The sequence below is a fragment of the Ranitomeya imitator genome, chromosome 2 (assembly GCF_032444005.1).
Source record: "Ranitomeya imitator isolate aRanImi1 chromosome 2, aRanImi1.pri, whole genome shotgun sequence".
Classification (NCBI taxonomy): domain Eukaryota; kingdom Metazoa; phylum Chordata; class Amphibia; order Anura; family Dendrobatidae; genus Ranitomeya; species Ranitomeya imitator.
Genome location: NC_091283.1, coordinates 626,031,488 through 626,037,471, shown reverse-complemented (window position 1 = coordinate 626,037,471; position 5,984 = coordinate 626,031,488). Strand labels below are relative to the sequence as shown.

At 43.9% G+C, this 5,984-nt stretch overlaps 1 pseudogene; it reads left to right on the top strand.

The window, feature by feature from the left end:
* The first annotated feature begins 4,096 nt into the window (after positions 1–4,096).
* Positions 4,097–4,944, top strand: LOC138666756 (EKC/KEOPS complex subunit Tp53rkb pseudogene; annotated as a pseudogene).
* Positions 4,945–5,984: the final 1,040 nt, after the last annotated feature.

Sequence of the window (5,984 nt, the reverse complement as noted above, 5' to 3'; positions counted from 1 at the left end):
ACCAGCTGTGTACGATCTTTACACTCCAATTTAATGGAAGTCTACAAACACAGAGGGTACCAGTGTTATGGAAAACTTCCTGTCTGGTGCCGGTACCCAAGACTTCTTCTCCTGCAACCCTAAATGACTATCGTCCTGTAGCCTTAACATCTCATGCTATGAAGGCCTAGGAAAGATTAGTTCTTGCTCACTTAAGACCGAGGGTTAACGCTTTTATTGATCCCCTTCAGTTTGCTTACTGACAGATTGGGGGTGAACGATGCTATTCTTTCTCTGTTACATAGTGTACATTCATTTCTGGAGATTGACGGAACCACGGTGCGAGCGATGTTCTTTGATTTCTCGAGTGCATTTAATTCCCTGCAGCCACCTTTACTACACAAAAAGATGACTGATATGAAGGTGGAGGTGGGGATGAGAAATTGGATAACTGACTATCTATCAGATCGGCCACAGTTTGTACAGATGGGAGCAGTTGTGTCAAGCAGATTACTGAGCAGTGTAGGTGACCCCCAGGGAACGGTGCTTGAACCCTTTCTATTCAAACTGTATACATCTGACTTTCAGTATAAATCTGATCTTTGCCACCTTCAAAAATTTTCGGATGACTCCGTGGTTGTGGGATGTATTAGGGGAAGGGTGGTGTCGAATTTCGTGGATTGGTGCAATGGTAACTATCTACAACTAAATGTTAAAAAAAAACAAGGAGTTGGTGGCCAACTATAGCAGGATTAAGTTGGAATGCTTACCGATCACTATTGCTGGTCAGGAGGTAGAGCAGGTGGAGAGTTATAAATATTTGGGGGTCCATTTGGATAGCAAACTGGACTGGAGATGCCACTCAAAGACTGTATTTCCTAAGGAACCTGAGGTCTTTTAATGTGTGCAGCAAAATGTTAGAAATGTTCTACCAGTCTGTGGTGGCAAGTGCCATCTTTTTTGCAATCATATGCTGGGGTAATAGTGTGCGGGCCTCTGATGCTAATAAGCTGAATAAGCTTATCAAAAAGGCAAGCTCTGCTGTCGGCTGCAATCTGGACGCTCTTGAGGAGGTAGTGGAGAGAAGAACTCTGAGAAAGTGTAGGGCAATTATGAACAATAATGCACATCCACTATATGAGCTATTCATGAGACAGAAGAGCACCTTCAGTAACCGGCTAATACTCCTGAGGTGTAAGAAGGAAAAATTTAGGAAATCGTTAGTGCCAACTGCTATGGGTATGTACAACAATAACATTAGGGTTAAATCATAAAGGTGATTGTCTACTTTATTTCTCCTACTTTTCAGTTCACCCGCTGAGTATGTCCTATTCTAATGTATAATGTCCTTCTGTCAACAAACTGTCATGTCAACTAAGTAATTCATTTTATGATTCTTATGATGTAAGTTGTACTGCTGTGATACCATAATTTTCCACGGGATTAATAAAGTGTATCGTATCGTATGTATAAAATGGACAGCAGAAGCACAAAATAGACAGCACAAGTACAAAATAGACAGCACAAGTACAAAATGGACAGCACAAGTACAAAATGGACAGCACAAGTACAAAATGGACAGCACTCGGACCAATGTTATTCTATAGGGCGCTGCTGAGAAGCGATTATTTTCTGAATGTGAAAACATGGCAGCATGCACAAGTTTATTCTAAAAATGGGATGAGACTTGCCCGTTCAGGTCTATAGGGGCGCAAATCAGATGCCATACCGAGCCACAGTGTAACATCCGATGTTTAGGGATATATTGCAATTCTGTACCTTAGGAAAATGTAAATGGTTAATAGACGCTGTGGTAAAAAAAAGGATTGTATATGGATAAGTGAAAAAAAAAATCGTCTCACTTTTCTTGATGACTTTTTATACCTACTCTAGGACATACATCTATTTCTCAGGCTATGTTCACACTGATTTTTTTTAATGCGAGTTGCTTCAAGAAACAATATTTTTTAGAGACATTTTTTTTCTGAAGAGGTTTAGAAGAGATTGCGATAGATTTTGAAGTAAAACTCTTCAAAAACTTATTTAAAAAAAAATGTCATGCACTTTTCCACCCTTCAATAATTTTTCAAATTTCGAGGAAAAAAATGTTGAGAAAAAAAAATGTAAAAAAAAATCTCCTCATGTGAAACGCAAAGAGGAGATGACGAGTTGTGAGGTGAATTTTGGAGGATTATGTGTCAGTGAATGTTTCTATAACCTGAGAAATCCCATATTTGCTCCAGAACTGTATCTATGACAGAAAACTGACTGGATGTCATCACTTCTCTACATATTAAGGCATACTTGGCTCATGGGTGCCACACACAGGACAAATGTCACTCAGGCATGTAAGGGGAGGATGCAGGAGTGGGGGGAATTCCTGTTTTACACACTTTCCCACACCACCAGGGCTGAAGTAGGGCTACTACCATGTCTGCATGATAATACACAGGCAGCCAGCTGGGGACCAAGTGTATTCAAAACATTGGGAACAATTGCATACCATTGCATACCAATAGATAAAGAATTCCAGGATAAAGAATTCCAGGATAGCAAGTGACAAGAAGTTGACACCATGAGCCCCCCCCCAGAGCACCGGCCAATCACAGCACGGAATTCAAACACTACCCCGCCCAAAACCTGGAGAGTCAGGGGATAAAGCTGTCACCTAAGGTCCTGAGATTTCAGAACTATCACAATCTGTGACTGATCTCACCTGAGCCCCAGGACTAAGGACCTCCATAACTACAGACCACCAGGACTAAGGACTTCCAGGATCAAGGATCGAAGAATCCAGTGAGACCTGAGCATCTGCTACGTCCCATCTCGTAAGTATACTTCTTCCTTACACTGTCATAGGGAGCTTGTACCAGTGCTGTGATGTCAATGGGCAGTTGTCCCTGCAAGTGGGAGGCTGGTGGGATAAACACGTGTGGGAGTGTTTCTGAAAGGTTCAGGATTATAGATGCTGTGACTTTTCTGATTCACTTTCTTGTTAAACTGTTGTCTTGTTGTCAGTAATTCTTGTGCAGCCACTCTGATGGGGAACAATAGATTGTGATCTGCTCCTCCACAAATAGTGGGGAGATCAGCATGGTGGCAACTGAAGTATTTCTTGTGTGTGATAGGTCCAGACCTGGGCGATCGGCTGAACAAAGACCACACAAGAACTGGTACCAGTTGAAGTATTTTTTGCTTTAGCTGGATGCTGTATGCTTAAGTTATGTTAAATTGTTGGTGGAAATGTGAACATCGCCTTTGATTACTGTACATGTGAACAGAGCCTTTCAGTAGAACGGAACCAGCAGCAATCTATTGTCAGAAAGTTGTGCTAAGTAAAATTGATTTCGACCGGATCTGGTCTTTTAACATTGAAGTCTATGAAAAACAGATCTGTTAACTGGTCATCCATTTTTTCCTTATTGATCAGTTTCAAATGGATGACCATTTAGCTTTCAATGTTAAAAAAATGTATCCAGTTGAAATAATTTTTATTTTTTTTTTTAGTCTGGACAACTTGTTTGTCAATGGATTGCAGTTGGATCTGTTCTAACTGACTACTGGTAATTCTGGCTGAGGCTAAATCTACCCTCCCCATGGGGAATACAGGAATGCTCAGCTGAGTTGCTGTGTAGGGAGTAAGGAAGATAGCTGTCAGTAGAGCCAATGGTTTTCAATATTTTTGTATGGCCAGCCTTTATACTGTGACAGTCGACCAATGATTGTCTGTTTACTTATAGGAGTCCCATGAGATTAATAGTTTAAAATAGTGAAAAATAGAAGTATGTATTCTTTCCATGTTTTATGGCTTATGCACATGATATTGCCTTTTAAGACCCATATCTATCAAATATTTATGGTGTATCCTTTAGATATGTGATATGTCTGATTGAAGGAAGTCTAGACAATGCTAAGTAGGATGACCCTCATGTGTAAATGAAGCCCCTCACCACTCTCTGGCCATTTTCAGGAAGTAACTAGACTCCTGTAGTGCAGTGATGCCTTTCCGTCCCGGTAGATTGTTCATGACTGCCATTTGTATGTAGAACATACATTTTTCATGCTGTGTATATCTCTACCATTGTTTGACCCAATGCTTCTCACCACAGGACCAATTATGGCCAACATAAAGGAATGTATCCTGAATGGGTTAGCCTTTACCATGAATGCTGTGGAGAACAGTGCGGACAGCATAAGCAGGGAGCAGACTCGGCGGTACCTGGGGGGGCTGCAGCTCATGAAGCAGGGGGCTGAGGCTCGGGTGTACCGGGGAAGTTTCCTGGGGAAAGCGGCTGTAGTGAAGGAGCGTTTCCCCAAGACTTACAGGCATCCTACGCTGGACGAGAAGCTGACACACCGGCGGACCGCCCAGGAGGTGCGCTCAATCTTCAGGTGCAGGAAGGCAGGTATTGCCACTCCTGTGGTTTATTTTGTTGATTATGTCTCTAACTGCATCTACCTGGAGGATATAGAAGGATCAGTCACTGTTCGGGACTTCATAATGACAGCGCAAGAACATGGCAGCAGCCTGTACAGCCTTGCAGAAAGGATTGGTCAGATATTGGCCTGGATGCATGATGAGGATGTCGTCCATGGGGACCTGACCACCTCGAACATACTCCTACGGCCTCCACATCCGGACTTAAACCTGGTGCTGATCGATTTCGGCCTGAGCTTCATCTCTGCTCTCCCAGAAGATAAAGGTGTCGACCTTTATGTCTTGGAAAAGGCTTTCCTCAGCACTCATCCCCAGACAGAGGACGTGTTCAGAGCTCTGCTCCAAAGCTACACAGTCGCCTCCAAGAAATCCAGCCCCGTCATTAAAAAACTGGACGAAGTCAGACTGAGGGGCAGGAAGCGGTCCATGGTTGGGTAGACCGTCGTATATAGGACATCCTTTGGGTTGCATTTGATATTCTGTTTATGATGGTGATGAAAATACTATTAAATCTTGATACTTTTTTATGCCAGTGTGATATAGGACAGATGCAATGTTCCTCCAGCCAAAAAGGAAACTCCAACACCGCCATCCATAATCCCGCCCCTGATTTTCTTTCTCAATGGTTTATACTCCAAAGTACTGTTTCTGCCATCAACCATTATTGGCCATTAGGTCATTAAGCGATCATTGACCTGTCATCTGGTCACTCAGTTGTACCGCCGTCTCTCTCAGCTGTCCCTAGAAGTCAGTGACAGTAAGGGTGTTTATTCGTCACTCATCTCTTCCTGGCAGATAGTCACAGTAGGAGGTCACCCCCTCATTCTTTCAGCTCTTTCTGGTAGTCAGTCATCCATCTTAGGCCTCCTTCACATGTCCTAATATTTACGGTACTGGAAAAAAAACAGTATCGGAGATGCCCTGTGTTTCATACGTATGCCGCATCAGTATCACACGTATCTACACTGGATACAAGCCAGCACACATTGCTCTGTTCTCAGGCGCCAGGTGCTGAAGACAGCTCACATTGTCCTCTACTCTCCCTACAATTAGGCTAGGTTCACATTGCGTAAATGGGTTAACGCTAACGGACTGCATTGCACGGCGAAAATGTCGCAATTAACGCTGTGCAACGGGTCCGGCTATATTCACTTGTCCCGTTCCACCGATGCACGCCACTCCGTCCTCCAAATCCTCTGCCTTTGACGTTCAGTTCAGAGGGTGCGATGACACGCTTAATGCGCAACGCCCTCTGACTGAACAGTCACAGCCAGAGGACCCGGAAGACGGAGCGGCACGCAGCAGTGGATCAGGGCCAGGTGACTATAGCAAGTGCCGGGGGCCTGAGCTAGCGGCGACTCAGGCACCTGACCCCCACAGCGCGCCGGTGTCCCCGCCTGCTCAGGCCCCCCAGCACTCGGCACCCAGCGACGATAGGGGATTATGTTATTTTTTTTTTTATTGCAGCAGCATACAGGGCATATAATACTATGGAGCATCTTATGGGGGCCATCAACCTTTATGGAGCAGCATATCAGGCATATACTATGGAGCATTTTATGGGGGC